The following is a 16,936-nucleotide window of genomic DNA, read 5'->3' on the forward strand; positions in this document are numbered from 1 at the left end:
TGGTCAAGGCCAAGAGGTGAGCGGCCCGAGGTCTGGTAAGAGCTTCTGAGGCGCGATGCTGAAGAGGTCCCCTTTAGCGTGCAAGCAGCTCCTTGAAGGCAGAAAAGGAAGGCGGCATTGCCGGAGCAAAGCTGCAAGAGCCGAAGATCCTGAGTCACAGCGCTTGGCTAACTTGAATGCGCGACTTAACTTAGCGAGCCTGAGGTGATTTCTTGGGTAGCGCCCGATTTGCGCGTTAGCGGCGGTGGTTCAGCTAGGTTAGGTCCGCGCCAGCTTCCCCTCCTCTTCATGCTCTTCTAAGTGCTCTGCATCCTCGGGTCCCCACCCTCGAGCGAGCTCAGCCGCTGCTGGTATGCCAGGTCACGATGCCGTGGTCAAGGCCAGGGGGTGAGGGCTGGAGAGTCAGTAAGAGCTCCTGAGACAGGATGCTCAGGAGCTCCCCCTTTAATGCGCAAGCGAATTGCATGATAAAAGGAAGGAGCTGGCGGGGCCACCCATAGTTAGGCTCCGGAGATTCCTGCAGGTTAGTGCGAGGGGAGAATGCAGCTTGTAGTCGCGCTTGCTGCCCTACCGCTGGTCTTTCCGCAAGAAGATGAAGGCACTGATGGTCTGGTGAGGTGATGTGCGCGGGGCGTGCCCGAGCCAGAGCTCGACCACTCAGGTTTGTCAGCGTTGCAGGGACGGACCCGAGCACAAGCGCCGTGCCAGCATGTGTAGCCCCCATTGCGGGATGAGCAGGAGGCCAGTCAGCAACGCGGGTAGCCGCGAAGGGCAATAGGCAAGCAGGCGATAATCATAGGGTAACTCATGCAAGGAGGCAAGCTAGTTCAAGTAGATGCAAGAATGATACATGCCACAGGGACGGACCCATGCGGCCTGGGGATGATGCAGCCCGAGGGGTGCCCCCAACAGAATAAGCTAAAGATGCAAAAGGATACATGTCGCAGGGACAGGCCCGTGCGACTTGGGGATAATGCTGCCCGAGGGGCGCCCCCAACTGAACGAACCGGAGAAAGTCACCTGGTACCGTTGTTGAAGAGATGTTGACGTGGCCGAATACGCATGCTGAAGGGGTTGCTCCTCACGAGTCGCCTGGGTCCTGAGCCTCGTGAGGCTCCGGGGGCCCGGGCGGCTCATGAAGAACTGTCGCCATCTCTGCCAGGACAGCGTGATGCCTGGCCTCCTGAGCCGCCAGAACGCTCTGCAAGTTGCGCTGGTAGGTGACAGCCGAGTTCGGCAAGCCGAATGGCATGCGAACATAGCTGTGAGGTGGACCCTCGCACCGACCAACGCGCAAAGGCCAGAAACGCTCCTGAGATGCCACCCAGTCCTGGGGTGTCGACGCAGACGCGCAGCTCGTCGTCCTCGCCAGGACGCGGTGCCGCGCCAGGTGGTGGGCGGCGGTCGCCGCACATGGTTTTTGCCTTGGAGCTCCTCGATCGCCTTGGTGATGAACTCCTGAGCACCATGCACTCCACGCCTTGTGCCCTCTTGAGGGAAGCGTGCAGCGAAGCATGCCTCCACGTGGTGCCTGAGCGCCTCCCTCGTGACATGGGCTAGGTCAGAAGCCCTCCAAAAGAGAGCCCCCAAGCCCAGCCTGAGGAGGCCGCCGGGCGCGCCTTCCTATGCGAGGGAGGGAGCCCATCTGTGGGCGCGGGTCCTGAGGTGGTGCCGCTAGACACACCGCTCTCCTGAGGCCCTTGCCAGAGTAGTTGCTTCTGCTTCTTGGGGTCTGCCTCAAGAGGGTAGGCGGCACCTTCGTTATCTCGATATTCGGCCGCTGCAGCCTGGTAAGCGTGCTCGAGAGAGCACACTGCATCCTTTTCCTCGCAGGCGACCTTGATGATGCCGCCGCTCCCTGGAATCTTGAGGACATTGTAGCCATGATGAGTCACTGCCATAAACTTGGCCAGGGCTGGGTACCCGAGGATGGCATTGTACGGCAGGCGGATGTGGGCGACGTCGAAGTCGATGAGCTCGGTTCGGTAGTTGTCACGCTTGCCGAAGGTGACAGGGTGGTGGACCTGCCCGATCGGGGTGGTGGAGCCGTCGGTCACACCTGAGAAGGGCTTGGTAGGCTGTAGCTTATCATATGGCACTTGGAGGCGGTCGAACGTCTCGACGGATAAGACATTGAGCCCTGCGCTGCCATCGATGAGGGTCTTGGTGACTTAGATGTTGCTGATGATGGGTGAGGAGAGCATCTGGAGGGCGCCGGCAGTTGCCGCACACTTGATCTGGTCGGATGAGCTGAAGGTAATGGTGCACTTGGACCACCTGAGCGGGCGCGTAGCCTCGAGCCTGGGGAGAGCCGCGTTCACCTCGCGGGCAAACTGCTTGAAGATGCGCTAGGAGGCTGGGGCCTGGGCGCCACCCAAGATGTAGGCGATGGCGCGCGGCTCCTGGAAGCCCCCAGGCCCTCGTCCTGGTGATGGCCATCATTCCTCCTCGGTGGTGGTGGTAGCGGAGGGAGCCCAGCCTTGCCCTGCGGACGGTCCTCACGAGGCTGGTCCCTCCAGGTGCCCTCGCGAGGCTGGTCCTGCCAACGATCCTCGCGAGGCCGGTTGCGCCACTCCTGGTGGGGGCCGCGGTCGTCCCAGCGTCCTCCACTTCATCCTCCTCCTCGGCCGTACCCCCGGTCGTTGCGCTCGGGGCGTCGACTGAAGCACCCATCCACGAATGGCCCTGAGCTCCTGACAGTCGTTGGTGTTGTGGTTGTGCACGTCGTGGAAGGCGTAGAACGGACGGCTGCCCTTGGACGACTCCGGGTGGTCGCAACCGCGCTTCATCTCTGGCTCAGCCGCGAGCACGGCAGCTCCCTTGCGCTTCACGTCCTTGGTCTTGGCCTTCTTGTCTTCTGGGTCGGCAGCTGGAAGCTCGAGGAGGGAGAGGCGCCCCTCCTCAGCTCTCGCGCACTTGGTCGCCATGTTGAACATCTCCAAAGCCGTCCATAGGTCCTCGTGGATGGCGAGCTCCTCCTTCATCTTGACATCACGGACACCATCGGAGAACGCTGAGATGATGGCTTCATTCGTTACCTTGGGGATCTTGAGGCGAACGCTGTTGAAGCACTAGATGTACTTCTGCAGGGTTTCCCCAGGCTGCTGCTTGATGCGCCGCAGGTCACCAGCGGCAGGCGGGCGGTCGTGAGTGCCCTGGAAGTTGGCGACGAAGTGCTCGCGCATATCGCCCCATGAGGAGATCGATCCCGCGGCAAGTTCAGGAGCCACAAGCGCGCGCTGTCTTTGAGGGCCATGGGGAACCAGTTCGCCATGACTTTCTCATCACCGCTGGCTGCCTCGATGCTCCGCTCGTAGAGCTGCATGAACTCAGCGGGGTTGGGGGTGCCGTCGTAGCACGGAGGCAGGTCAGGCTTGAACTTGCCGGGGTAGACGACGCTACGCAGCTCAGGAGTGAAGGCACGGCAGCCTGTTGTAGTCACTGGAGCCCGTCGCGGAGGTGGAGCCTGGTCTTGGTACCCATGCGCCGCCCCTACGGGCGGCGCACAGTCTTGATGTGGTGGTGCTGGGAGTGCAGAAGCGTCTTCTCGTGGCCGCAGGATTTCATGGCAGCTTCCTTCTTCACGTGCGGGCGCCCTGCGCGGTGGGTCGCGCCGCGGGGTCGCGCATCTTGGTGCGAGGGCGACGTCTTGATGCGAAGGTGGTGGAGGCGCTCCATGGGCTATGTCGCCCGCAGCAGGAGGAGGACGTGGCAGCGAGAGAGACGGTGCGGGAGAGCCCCCAGCGGCGCTGATGAGCTCGGCGATGCGGTCCAGCCAGTCTTCGTAGAGGTCGTCGACGGGGCGGTAACGCAGGAGTTCGCGTGCCATGAGCAGCGCGGCCTGCGTGTCCGTGGGTGCGCGACGAGCGTGGGACGACGAGCCAGCCGGAGTCAGCGACGGGGTGGCGGTGCGTCCGCCCCGCCGCACAGAGGGGTGCAGTGACAAATCCTGCTGCTCGTTTCCCGCTGGGCCAGTGGCGGCGTTGGCAGCAGGTGATGGTGAGCAACGGGGAGGCCCGCCGACGGGTGCCATTTGGGCGACGCGAGCATTGAGAGCGGCCCGGCGCTCAGCGCGGGACCGACGAGCATCAGCCATGAAACTGGCGGAGCGGTGAGACGTGGATCGACCGAGGAAAAGTCTCGGTGCACCCCTACCCGGCGCGCCAAATGTCGGATTTCGGGTTCCGGCAAACCCTTGTGAGGTTCGAACTCTGGGGTGCGCATGAAGAACTCTCTCTCCTTAGCTCGCACGCTCAACGATCCCACAGTCTTGCTCGATGAACCCAAAGAACAAGAGACACAGAGGTTTATACTGGTTCGGGCCACTGCGTTGTGTAATAACCTACTCCAGTGTGGTGATGGATTGCCTCGAGGGGCTGAGGATGAACTAATACAGCGGGTAAACAACCTCAGGAGGAAAGGTGTTCTTGAGCTCGATGAGCTGGCAGATGTGAGGATGGAATGGATCCAATCCAAGATGAGTTTCTTCCGATGATGGTGGCTAGTCCTATTTATAGAGGCCCTTGTCCTCTTCCCAAATGTTAGGCGGGAAAGGATCCCACAACGGCCAAGTTTTAAGGGGGACAACTAGTACAAGCTATCCTGTTAAAAGGTGGTCTTCGCCTGCCAAAGGCTCTGGTGGTGATGCCGTTGTGGGCTCCGCGATGACCTCCGTCCTGCCGTCTTGCTGGTCTTGGTCTTGTTGCACCGATATGGAAACCTTTGCCTGATGCCTCGAGACTCCTCGCCTGCGCTTGCCTCTTTAGCACCAAAGAGGAAACTAGTACCCTGCGCCCGCTGGCGCCCGCCTGGCCTTGGTCGTCACGGCTCATGTCACATGAACCTCGCGAGGTGTCCCTTGCATAGATATCTCCGCTCCTTGGGAGCCAGCCTAGTGAGGCTGCCCCCAGGGAGGTCTTGGTGTCATCCGCCTCGCGAGGGTTGGCCCCTCGCGAGGGTCTTGGGCTGCTCCTACCGAAGCTGGGGCATACTAGGCCGTTGGTGGAGCCACGCCACGCGCCGCAGGCAGGCAAGTCTGGGCATCCCCAGTCCCAAAACGCCGACTGTCGGAGTAAATGGCCACGGGTAGCCAAAACGACTCCCCCTGGCTCTTCCAAAAATTATCGAGCCGATCGAGCCTTCGAGCATCCAAAGCACAGGGCCGCCTTCCCCTGGCCGGCTGTCTCACAGGCCGACTACTGGAAGACGGCCTGGCCCTAAAAACCCTCCCGAAGAGAGCCACAAGATGGCCGACTCCAGGAAGCCGGCCACAAGAGTACCGACTCCAAGAAGCCGGCCACAAGAGGACCGACTCCAAGAAGCCGGCCACAAGAGGACCGACTCTCAGAAAGCGGCCAAGATTGCACCCACATAACGGTGACGGGACGGGGCGTGGCTACAGTATAGCCTGCCACCCCCGAATCCTGGAGCACGCATGGCCACAGTGCGCCGTACGGGTGGGCCATCCCCCGTCCGGCGCAGCACTGTTGCCATGTTGACCATGACGCTACCCACGACAGGCGCCAGTACGGCCCACGGGCGGCGGGCCCCTTCAGCCAGAGAGACGCTCGAAGGCGGCCAAGCCTCCCCCAGTCGGCCTGGGGGGTAGCCGGCTCCCAATAGCCGGCTACCTCCCTCCCTCGAAGTATTTGCATCATTAAGGAGACAAGACGAGGTAAGGCTATAGTGATAGCCCGCCAGGCGGCGGCACTGTAGCCATGCTTACCTCGACAAAGCCCTCGTCATCAGGGGCGAGGCTATAGTAACCAGCCACCGACAAGACCACCAGGCGGTGGAGCCGGCCTGTCGGCCAAGAGACCGGTAGCCGGCGGGACCCACCAGTCGGCGGGCCCCAGCGGTCGGCGGAGAAGCCGGCGAATATAGACACTGACGGCTAGGACCCGCGTCTAGCCGGATTACCATTGTACCCCTGGGGGGTAGGCCTATATAAACCCCCCAGGGCACCCATGCAAAGGGTTGATCTCTTAGAGTTTTAGACACCACGTAGAGAGAAAAGGAGAGCTAGCCTTGCCCTTCTTCTTCCTCTAGCCAAATAGCTCAAGGAGCCACTTGTAGCCACTTGTGTTGATCTAGTGATCATGCGGATACCCCGCAGAGCAGGACTAGGGGTGTTATCTCCACCGAGAGCCCCAAACCTGGGTAAGATTCGCCGGCGTGCATGTTTTCGCCTCATCCCGTTTCCAGGCACCGGCGACGTCTTACTGTCGCCCACAATGATAAGCCACCCATTGGCATATGTCGCACCTACCACCTGACATTTGGCGCCCACCGTGGGGCGAGGTGCACCGTCGTCCGCAGACCTGTTCTGGACGGGAACCCTTTTCCTTCCTATCGAGCGTAGCCAGCCCGGCACGCCCGATGGCGCTTGCCCCGACACGCAGCAAGGCGTCGATGACGCCTGCGCGGCGAGCTGCCTCGCCGATCTTCTTGGCGAGGCTCGCATCTCCGACGAGCCTGCGTTCGACACGGGCACAGACTGCCCCGAGAGCCGCCTCATCAGCCTCCTCGACCAGCTTCACGTGTCCTGCGAGCTTGCTATGGACTTGGAGTCGGTCGGCTCCACCGACTCGATGCTTGTTGACTCCGACATGGCATCGCTTGACGCCTTCCCCACCAACGTGGTGATCATCGACGACCCCCTTCCTCGAGCCGACAGTGGCAGCAGCGCTGTCACCGAGGTGCTGGTCATCAGCCACGGCGCCGTCTCAGGCGAGAACGCCCACGACACCCTACAAGCGGCGCTGCACGACTTGTCCGTCCCCATCCCGGCCGACGCCGACACCGAGACACTGGAGGCATGCCTCCTCGCCCTCGTCGCAGAGGGCCAGAAGATAGCATCTATGAGACGCCTCGCTGAGGCTCACCAGCGCGAAGTCGACCGCGCCGCATTTGGTACGCCGCCTCCTGGCGGGCCGAGCCGAGCCGGCATCGTCAAGACGCGCGGCGCGGCCATCGCCAGCATGCTGGGAGCAGACCGCCCAGTCTACGCCAGGCCACTCGAGAACCTGCGTGCCGCTCAGGCTGCCGTAGACGAGCTGAACGGGCTAGGGGCCGACGAGCTTCCCTACATGACCAGACGCATCCAACAGCTGATCGACGCGGCCGCAGAGCGGCATGAAGCCAGCGCCTGCGCTGAAAGTCCTCCCCCACGCCGAGAGCACGGCGCGACATCTCGGACGCCGACTGCAGACGGCGCCCGCGCGAGAAAAGACAAGGAGCCGGCTGCTAGCCGCAGTCGGACTCGGCTCATCATCGAGCACGACGCAGAAGGCCGACCCCGAGCTGTGGAACGACGAGGCGATCCGCCTCCTCCCCCACCTCGTGGGAAGAGATATCCCACCCCGCCACCTGTTATGCATCCGACTCTCGGCGGCCGACTGGGCCACCGCGAAGGAGTCAGCGAGAATGACGCCCGCCACCAGATCGACCGCCTAGCGCGATCCCTGGCGCTAGAAGAAGATGATGTCGGCCCGCCTTGCTTTGGCCCCCGCATCCACGATGAACCCTTCCCAAAAGGGTTCTCGCTCCCAAGAGACACGCCAAAATACAACGGCTCCGTGAAGCCGGAAGACTGGTTGATCGATTACTCCACCGCAGTCCGCATAGCGAACGGCAACAGGCGCGTTGTCGTGAAGTACGTCCCGCTCATGCTTCAAGGCACGGCATGCACTTGGCTGAACAGCCTCAAGCCCTACCGCATCAACAGCTGGCTAGACTTCACGGAAGTCTTCATCCGCAACTTCACCAGCACGTACAAGCGGCCTCCCAAGCCCCGCCAGCTCTCCTTGTGCGTCCAAGGGCCCAGCGAATCAACTCGCGACTACCTCACGAGTTGGGCCGAGCTCCGCAACTCCTGCGAAGGGGTGCACGTGGTTCAAGCCATAGAGTACTTCACTGCCGGGTGCCGAGAGGGCACCCTCCTCAAGCACAGGCTTCTCTGCGACGAGCCGACTACCCTCGACGAGCTGCTGATCATAGCAGACAAGTACGCCACGGCCGACTCTTCAATGAAGACCGAGCTTCGAGTGGATGCCTCTGGAAAGGTGCTCGCTCCGGCTCCCAAGACACCGGCTGGCGACTCCAGTCGACGCCCTTACCAGAACGACAACAAGCGCAAGGCCCCTATGCCGCCTTCCACCAGTCGGCAAGTAGCTACAGTCAAAGACGAACAACCTTAAGAACGGCCCGCGCCCAAGAAGCAGAAGGGCGGCAGGCCGGCTTGGCAGCCGGCTTTCTCCTACGAGCAAACCCTTGATGCCCCATGCAAGTTCCACAGCGGCGCGAAGCCGTCCAACCACACGACCCGGAAGGGTCATTGGCTCACGCAGATCTCCAAAGGCGAGGGGCTGGTGCCGCCTCCACCTGCTGGCTTGCCGCCTCTAGCCCCGCAGCCGCCGGCTGTTCGACCAGCAGTCGGAGCCATTCAAGACGAGTTCCCAGACGAGCACGCCGCCTACGCCGTCTTCACAAGCCAAATTGAAGACAGGCGCAGTCGGCGCCGACAACACCAAGCACTACTACAAAAATAGCTATAGCCAATATGGACACTAATGGCGCACTATGCATGTGGTGCGCCATTACTAAATAGTAATGGCGCATCATGTGTTGGTGCGCCATTAGTGTGCAAATACTAATGGCGCACCACATCCACAGTGCGCCATTAGTAAATTTTTTTTATATTTTTTCAAAACTACTAATGGCGCACCAGGGGATAGTGCGCCATTACTAGTTAAACTAGTAATGGCGCACCACACCCATGGTGCGCCATTAGTAGTTTGGCCCAAACATTCCCCCGAATGCACCCCCCCCCCCCCCCCCCCCCGTGGACCGCCTTTTCAGTTAAAAAAATAAAATGATAGAAATGTCAAAAAAATAAAAGAAAATAAGATTCCCATGTGATATGTGGTCTAGTTGTTAGCAAAATTTACAAACATGAATTTTCGACTTTTTTGCAAAATCTCTCGAGAATTTGTAAAATGGGCATAACTTTTGCATACGAACTCGGATGAAAAAGTTTTTATATGAAAAATCATCTACTCGAAAAGTTACATCCGAATTTAACGAGGGGAACCCTGTTAAACATTTTCAAAATCCTCAAAAACCTAACAGAAAAAAAGATACGGGGCTTTTAAGATCTGGAGAGGCAAAAAAATTCAAAAAAATTCCAACTTACTAATGGCGCACCTGCCCATGGTGCGCCATTACTATCTTCCCGCCTTCAAAATTTGAAATAAATCAAAAAAATAAAAACAAAGTTAGTAATGGCGCACCTGCCCACGGTGCGCCATTACTATGCCGTATATATGGCTGGGCGTGGTCCTCTCCTCCTTACCTCTTCATGCTTCTCCTCCACTCCACCTCTCCTCCACTCCATCTCCTCCTCTCCTCCACTCCATCTCCCCTTCTCTCCTCCACCATACTCCGCTCCTCCTCTCCGGCGACCTCCTCCTCCTCCTCTCCGGCGACCTCCTCCTCCTTCTCTCCGGCGACCTCCTCCTCCCTCCTTTCCTCCCCTCCCCTCACGGTTTCTCCTCCCTCCTCTCCGGTGATCTCCTCCTCCCTCCTCTCCGGTGATCTCCTCCTCCCTCCTCTCCGGTGAGCTCCTCCTCCCTCCTCTCCTCCCCTCCCCTCATGGTTTCTCCTTCCTCCTCTCCGGTGCTCCGGTGAACTCCTCTCCGGCGACCTCCTCGTCCTCTCCAGTGATGTAGGCGAGGCCTCTCCAGTGACCTCCTCCTCCTCCTCTCCGGTGACCTCGGCCCTCCTCTCCGGCGAACTCCTCTCCGGCAAAAGAACACGACAAAAGAACGTACAAGATCCAAAAACGAGAAAAAAATTTGAAAAAATTTCATGCAAAAAAACAAGCAAAAAAAACAAGCAAAAAATGGGCAAAAAAGCGCGATCCAGATCCAAATTCAAAATTCAAAAATAGCAATGGCGCACGGTGGGGGTTAGACGGTGCGCCACTACTATTTTCCCGCCTTCAAAATTCAAAAATACGAATGGCGCACCGTGGCCTATACTAATGGCGCACCAGTGGCCTATACTAATGGCGCCCCGTGGCCTATACTAATGGCGCACCAGTGGTGCGCCATTAGTATACCAGATACTAATGGCGCACCAGTGGTGCGCCATTAGTATTTAATACTAGTGGCGTGGTACTAGTGGCGCACCAGTAGTGCGCCATTAGTAGGCAAAACTGGTGCGCCACTAGTAGGCGTTTTCCTAGTAGTGAAGAAGTCAACGCGGTCGCCTCTCACAACCCAGAGTTTATGCATTGGTCTGAGAAGCCTATCAGCTGGAGCCGGGCCGATCACCCAGAGGTGATGCCGTCTCCCGGCTCCTATGCATTGGTGTTAGACGCCACCCTCGCGACAGAAAGGCGAGCTGCTCGTTTCTCCCGTGTACTGATTGACGGTGGGAGCAGCATCAACATACTGTACCGCGACACCATGGAGAAGCTGAACAACAAGACGAAGCAGCTAATGCCAAGCCGGACTGTGTTCCATGGCATCGTACCCGGCCTATTCTGCTCGCCAATCGGCAAGATCAAGATGGATGTTCTCTTCGGAGACAAGGATCACTTCCGCCAAGAGGCAGTCTGGTTTGAAGTGGTGGATCTAGAGAGCCCTTACCACGCGTTGCTTGGCCGACCTGCCCTGGCCAAGTTCATGGCTGTGCCCCACTATGCCTACCTCAAGATGAAGATGCCGAGTTCAAAGGGAATCATCATCGTAGTCGGAGACTACAAGAAATTCTCTGAGTGTGTTGCAGCCAGCAGCCGGCTGGCCGAGTCCCTCGTGATTGCTTAAGAAAAGAAGATGCTGGACCGAGTCATGGCCATGGCCGGCAAGCAGCCGGCCCTGTCCCCTGATCCCATGGAATATGATGCTCAAGGCTCCTTCCAGCCGGCCAAGGAAACAAAGAAGATACCTCTGGACCCGGAGAACCCGGAGAGGTTTGCTGTCATTGGTGCAAACCTGGATAGCAAATAGGAAGGCGAGCTCGTCGATTTCCTCCGTGAGAATTGGGACATCTTTGCATGGTCCCCAAAGGACATGCCGGGTGTTCCGAAGGATTTCGCCGAGCACAAGCTACACGTCCGAGCGGACGCAAAACCAGTCAAGCAACCTCTCCGCCGATTGTCGGAGGAGAAGAGAAGGATTGTAGGAGAAGAGATAGCCCGGCTTCTGGCAGGCGGCTTCATTATGGAGGTGTTTTTTCCAGAGTGGCTTGCCAACCCGGTCCAGGTGTTGAAGAAAAACAATAAATGGCTCATGTGTATAGATTATGCCAGCCTCAACAAAGCCTGCCCCAAAGATCTGTTTAACTTACCTCGAATCGATCAAGTGATAGACTCCACAGCCGGATGCGAGCTATTGAGTTTCTTGGATGCTTACTCAGGCTACCATCAGATCAAGTTGGATCGAGCCGACCGCCTGAAGACCGCCTTCATCACACCATTCGGAGCTTTCTGCTACCTGACTATGACATTCGGCTTGAGAAATGCCGGTGCCACTTTTCAGCGTTGCATGCAGAAATGCCTCCTCAAGCAACTCGGCAGAAATGCCCACGTCTATGTAGCCGATATTGTGGTGAAGACGGAGAAGCGCGACACCCTGCTGGAAGACCTCAGAGAAAGATTTGACAACCTGCGCCGGTTTCAGATCAAGCTCAACCCTGATAAATGCGTGTTCGGAGTACCAGCCGGCCAGCTTCTAGGCTTCTTGGTCTCCGAACACGGCATCGAGTGCAACCCAGTGAAGATCAAGGCCATAGAGAGAATGGAGATCCCTACCAAGCTGCGAGACGTCCAGAAGTTCACCGAGTGCCTAGCCTCCTTGAACCTCTTCATCAGCCGGCTAGGAGAGAAGGCTCTCCCCCTGTACCGGCTCATGAAGAAGTCCACCCACTTCGAGTGGAACGACCAAGCAGACCAAGCTTTCCACGAGTTGAAGAAGATGGTGACCACGCCACCTGTATTGGCGGCGCCGACTGAGAAAGAACCCATGCTCCTTTACATTGCCGCGACTAGCCGAGTGGTCAGCACAGTGATTGTGGTCCAACGCCCAGAAGAAGGCTGGGCCCAGTTAGTCCAGAGACCGGTGTATTATTTGAGCGAAGTACTGTCCACCTCAAAGCAAAACTACCCGCACTACCAGAAGATGTGCTATGGAGTATACTTTGCTGCCCAGAAGCTGAAGCCCTACTTTCAAGAGCATCCCATCACGGTCGTATGGACTGCCCTGCTCGCCGAGATCATAGGCAGCCGGGATGCATCCGGCCGAGTGGCCAAGTGGGCCATTGCGCTGGCTCCTTACACGATCTTCTACCAGCCTCGCACCGCCATCATGTCGCAAGCATTGGCCGACTTCCTTGTCGACTGGGCCGAGACCCAGTACCTACCGCCGGCTCCCGACTCCACTCATTGGCGGATGCACTTTGATGGATCCAAGATGCGCACCGGCTTGGGAGCCGGCATCGTCCTCACCTCTCCCAAGGGCGACAAACTCAGATACACATTGCAAATTCATTTTGTCGCCTCCAACAACGTGGCCGAGTACGAGGCGCTCATACACGGGCTCCGGCTAGCCAAAGAGCTCGGCATCCGCCGGATCCTGTGCTATGGCGACTCGGATCTGGTAGTCCAACAATCATCCGGCGACTGGGACGCCAAGGATGCAAACATGGCAAGCTACCGATTCCTCGTTCAACAAATCAGCGGATACTTTGAAGGATGCGAGTTCCTCCACGTGCCACGGGCCGACAACGAGCAAGCAGATGCCCTGGCACGGAGCGGCTCCACCTGACAAGCTATACCAACCGGCGTCTCTCTTCAACGCCTCCTCAAACCGTCTGTCAAGCCGTCTCCAGAATCAGACTCCATCTTCGTACCGCCTGCCCCTGATGCAGTCGGATCCGACTTGGGGAACCCAGCAGGCAGCTCGGGGACTTCGACAGGCGGCCCGAGGACTGCCGTAGTCGCACCCGGCTCGGGGACTTCACAACCCGGCCCGGGGACTGCAGTAGTCGGCCCGGGGACTGCAACGACACAACAGGCGGTGGCCGACTCCAACTCTTCACCACCCAACCCACCCACCCTGGTAGCAGTAGCCATGTTGGCAATAGAAGAAGTCACAGCTCCATCATGGGGCCAACCCATCCTTAACTTCCTGGTAAATAGAGAGCTGCCGACTGATGAGATCTCGGCAAGACAAGTTCAGCGCCGAGCCGGTGCATACACAATAGTGAACAAAGAACTCGTTAAGCGCAGCGTCACTGGAGTTTTCCAGCGCTGCATCGAGCCAGAGAAGGGCATAGCAATCCTCAAGGACATCCACCAAGGCGAATGCAGCCACCACGCGGCCTCAAGATCACTTGTCGCCAAAGCTTTCCGCCATGGTTTCTTCTGGCCGACTCCTTTGGAAGACGCCAAAGAATTAGTCAGATGCTGCAAAAGGGTGCCAAGTCTTCAGCTCCAAGCAATGCCGGCTTCTGCACTCAAGACCATCCCCCTCACCTGGCCCTTTGCCGTCTGGGGATTGGATATCGTGGGCCCATTCAAGACAGCGCGGCGGCATGACACATCTTCTTGTTGCCGTGGACAAATTCACCAAGTGGATTGAAGCGAAGCCAATCAAGAAGCTGAACGGGCCGACTGCCGTGACATTCATCGCAGATATCACCACCCGGTACGGCGTACCACACAGCATCATCACCGACAATGGCACGAATTTTGCCAAAGGAGCACTGGCACATTTCTGCGCGACACAGGGCATCCGATTGGACTTAGCGTCCGTTGCCCACCCGCAGTCAAACGGCCAAGTCGAGCGAGCAAACGGCCTCATCCTCTCCGGCATCAATCCCCGACTGGTCGTACCACTAGAGCGTTCGGCCGGCTGCTGGCTCGATGAGCTGCCGGCTGTCCTCTGGAGTCTGCGTACTACCCCGAACAAGTCAACCGGCTTCACCCCTTTCTTCCTTGTATATGGTGCCGAGGCTGTCATCCCAACTGACATTGAGTTCGACTCACCTCGGGTCACCATGTACATCGAGGCGGAGGCCAAGGAAGCGCGAGAAGATGGCGTTGACCTACTGGAAGAGGGCCGGCTGTTAGCACTCAGCCGGTCCGCCATCTACCAGCAGGGTTCGCACCGTTACCACAACCGGAAGGTCAAGCCAAGATCCTTCCAAGAAGGCGATCTTGTGCTCCGGCTGATCCAGCGAACAACCGGCGAGCACAAGCTCTCGGCCCCTTGGGAAGGCCCCTTCGTCATCAGCAAGGCCCTAGGCAACGACTCCTACTACCTGATCGACGCACAGAAGCCGAAGGCATGCAAGAGAGATGATTCCGGCAAGGAGTCAGAACGACCATGGAACGCCAATCTCCTTTGAAGATTTTACAGTTAAAAGAAGTATGTACCACGCTACCTTTTGTATTAAGTACAAGACAACGGGCCCCCTGAGGTGCACTCGGGGACTACCCTCTTTTATCTATGTATGAAGAGTGTCATACCTATGAATGTATTATTAAATTTGATTTTCTGTCCGGCACCGGGTTCGATCAGTCGGCCCGGGGACTTGCCGCCTTGAGTTATATTAAAGTTCTACCTGCAGTCAGACAAGTAGTGTCCCGGCACCCGAGCCCTCTCTTGTTGATAGTCGCAGCTCGAAGAACTGACTGTCCGACTGGCAAGAGTCAAAGGCAGGAAAGGATGCCCACACAAAAAACGGCTAAGGACTAACAAACTTATATAACACAAGCCGGCCTCCCACCCCGCTAATCGGCTGTCAGAACAGCCGGCTGGCCGGCTTCCCATTCACCTTGCTACAATCTAAGAAAGCTAGAGTACTTGCCCTCCCAAACGGCCAAGCACTTCTCCAGCCACAGACTGCAGAGCAGCTGTCCGGCTGGGAAGGCAGCAACCAAGGCAGGGCGGCAAAGGAAACAGCCAAAAAGATGAAAAGCAAATACAATCGGAAGCCAAACACATGCATGATTATATTTACACAAAAGGCCTTCAAAAGGCCGGCATTCAACATAGTTTGAATACACCCTAAGTGGGTGGAACAGCGCAAACTTAACAAAATATTATTCAAAGAGCAATAAACAGGAAAGCGAAGGCGGCGGATCAGGCTAAGGGTGCAACAGGCGAGCCAGCCTGGTCGGTGGAGACGGCAGTGCCGGCTGGAGGAGTGGTCGGCTGACGAGTCTCGGCTTGATCATCACCGGCTGCAGGCGGCGCGCTCGCACGCGCCTCATTGCTGGAGGCATGATCAAGTTGAGGCTGGCCGGTTGCTCCACCGTCTGGCACGGCGTCTTCACCATCCTCTCCCTCCTCCTCTTCGCCCTTGTCGCTGGAGTCGACCTCCTTCGCCGTGTCCTCACCATCCGCTGGGTTCAGCCCGAACCACTCCTCCGGCTGAGCAATGCGTCATCATCCACCTCAGGAGCAAAGGCGCTGGTGTCGGTGTAGTCGGCGATCGCCGAGGCGCGCTGGATGATAGCCGGCCGCACCGCCTCCAGCTCCGTGTCGGCCTCCTGCCGCCAGATGGCCAGCTGGTCCAAGCTCAGCTCGGGATACCAAGCTTTGACAAACTCCAGCGCCCGCCTGGCGCCTGACCGAGCTGCAGAAGCCTTCCAGGCCTCGAAGCGGCCAACCGCTACCTCCAGCCAGTCGGCAGTCTGACTGGGGGTACGGGGAACCACCTCGCCGGGCCCGAGGGTGGCCGGCACTTGTGCCCCAACGCGCTGAAGATGGCGGAGCATGCGGTGAGCCGGCTGGAGGCGAGCTTGGATTGCCAGAAGCTGATCCTCAAGCGACCGACGAGCATTCGGCGCGATCTCAGCACCAGCCTGCCTTTGCGCCTCGCGGTGGGCCTCGATGACTTGGCTGGCGGCAGTGGAGTAACCAAGGAAGTACTCTGCACAAGTAAGAAAGAAAGAGAAAAACAAAAAAGTCAGAGAATGGACCAAATGGCAAGCGGCAAGCGAAGGAACGAAGAAGAAGGCGGCCTACCGTCAACCAAGTCTTCGATCTGGCCGTAGCCCTTGATCAGCGATTGCCTTGCCTCAGCCCAGCTTGCCGCCTCGGTCTCGTATTCGGCTTGGAGGGCGGCCTCGCTGTCCTGCACCGCCTTCAGGGCCGCCTTATGGCTCTCCTCCTGGTCGGCCAGCTTCTTGACCAAGCGGTCGGGCTCCTGAGCCAAGGCGTCGAACTCGGGTTCCTTGGCGCGAAGGGCGGTCTGGCTCCCACCGAACTGCTCCCTCAGGTTGGCATTGGCCTCTGCAGATATGGCAAAGAAGGAAAAAGCATTAAGAAAGAAGTCGCCAGGAAAGATCCGGCCCGACTGCTCAGCAGTCGCCCCGAATCTCGGGGACTACACCTAGTGGGTGCGCTGACGCGCCCCTTGTGAGATAAAAGATGAAACACTTACTCGGGCTCTCAGTTAGATCAGCGGTCTTCTGGGTCAGCTCCCGAGCCTGTGAGTTGAAGGCGGCCGTGTGGAGGTTGTGGTAGTCCTGCAAGTAGGACAGAGGAGCGAATAAGAAACAAGATAGCAACCGAAGTCTACTAAGAAGTTCCAAGCCGCCTGCTGAGCAGCCGACTCGGAACTCGAGGACTACACCCAGTGGGTGCGCTGACGTGCCCCCACGGAAGAAATCAAGATCAAGAAACAAAAAAGCGGGAAGACTCACCCGAATGGCCGTCTGTGTCGCGAGGAACTCTTGATTGTACTGCCTCAGCACGGTGGCCTGGGACTGAAGCCGGTTCCGGACTTCTTACGCCGCCACGTTCACCACAGCCGTCCCACCACCCGGCGTCCTCCCCGAGCCGGCACTGGCCGTCTCCAGATCCTGGGCCGACGAGCTAGAGCCTGCGGCTTTCTGTGGGTCCGGCGCCGAACTCGCCTTCCA

The sequence above is a fragment of the Aegilops tauschii genome, chromosome 4 (assembly GCF_002575655.3).
Source record: "Aegilops tauschii subsp. strangulata cultivar AL8/78 chromosome 4, Aet v6.0, whole genome shotgun sequence".
In the NCBI taxonomy this organism is placed as follows: Eukaryota; Viridiplantae; Streptophyta; class Magnoliopsida; order Poales; family Poaceae; genus Aegilops; species Aegilops tauschii.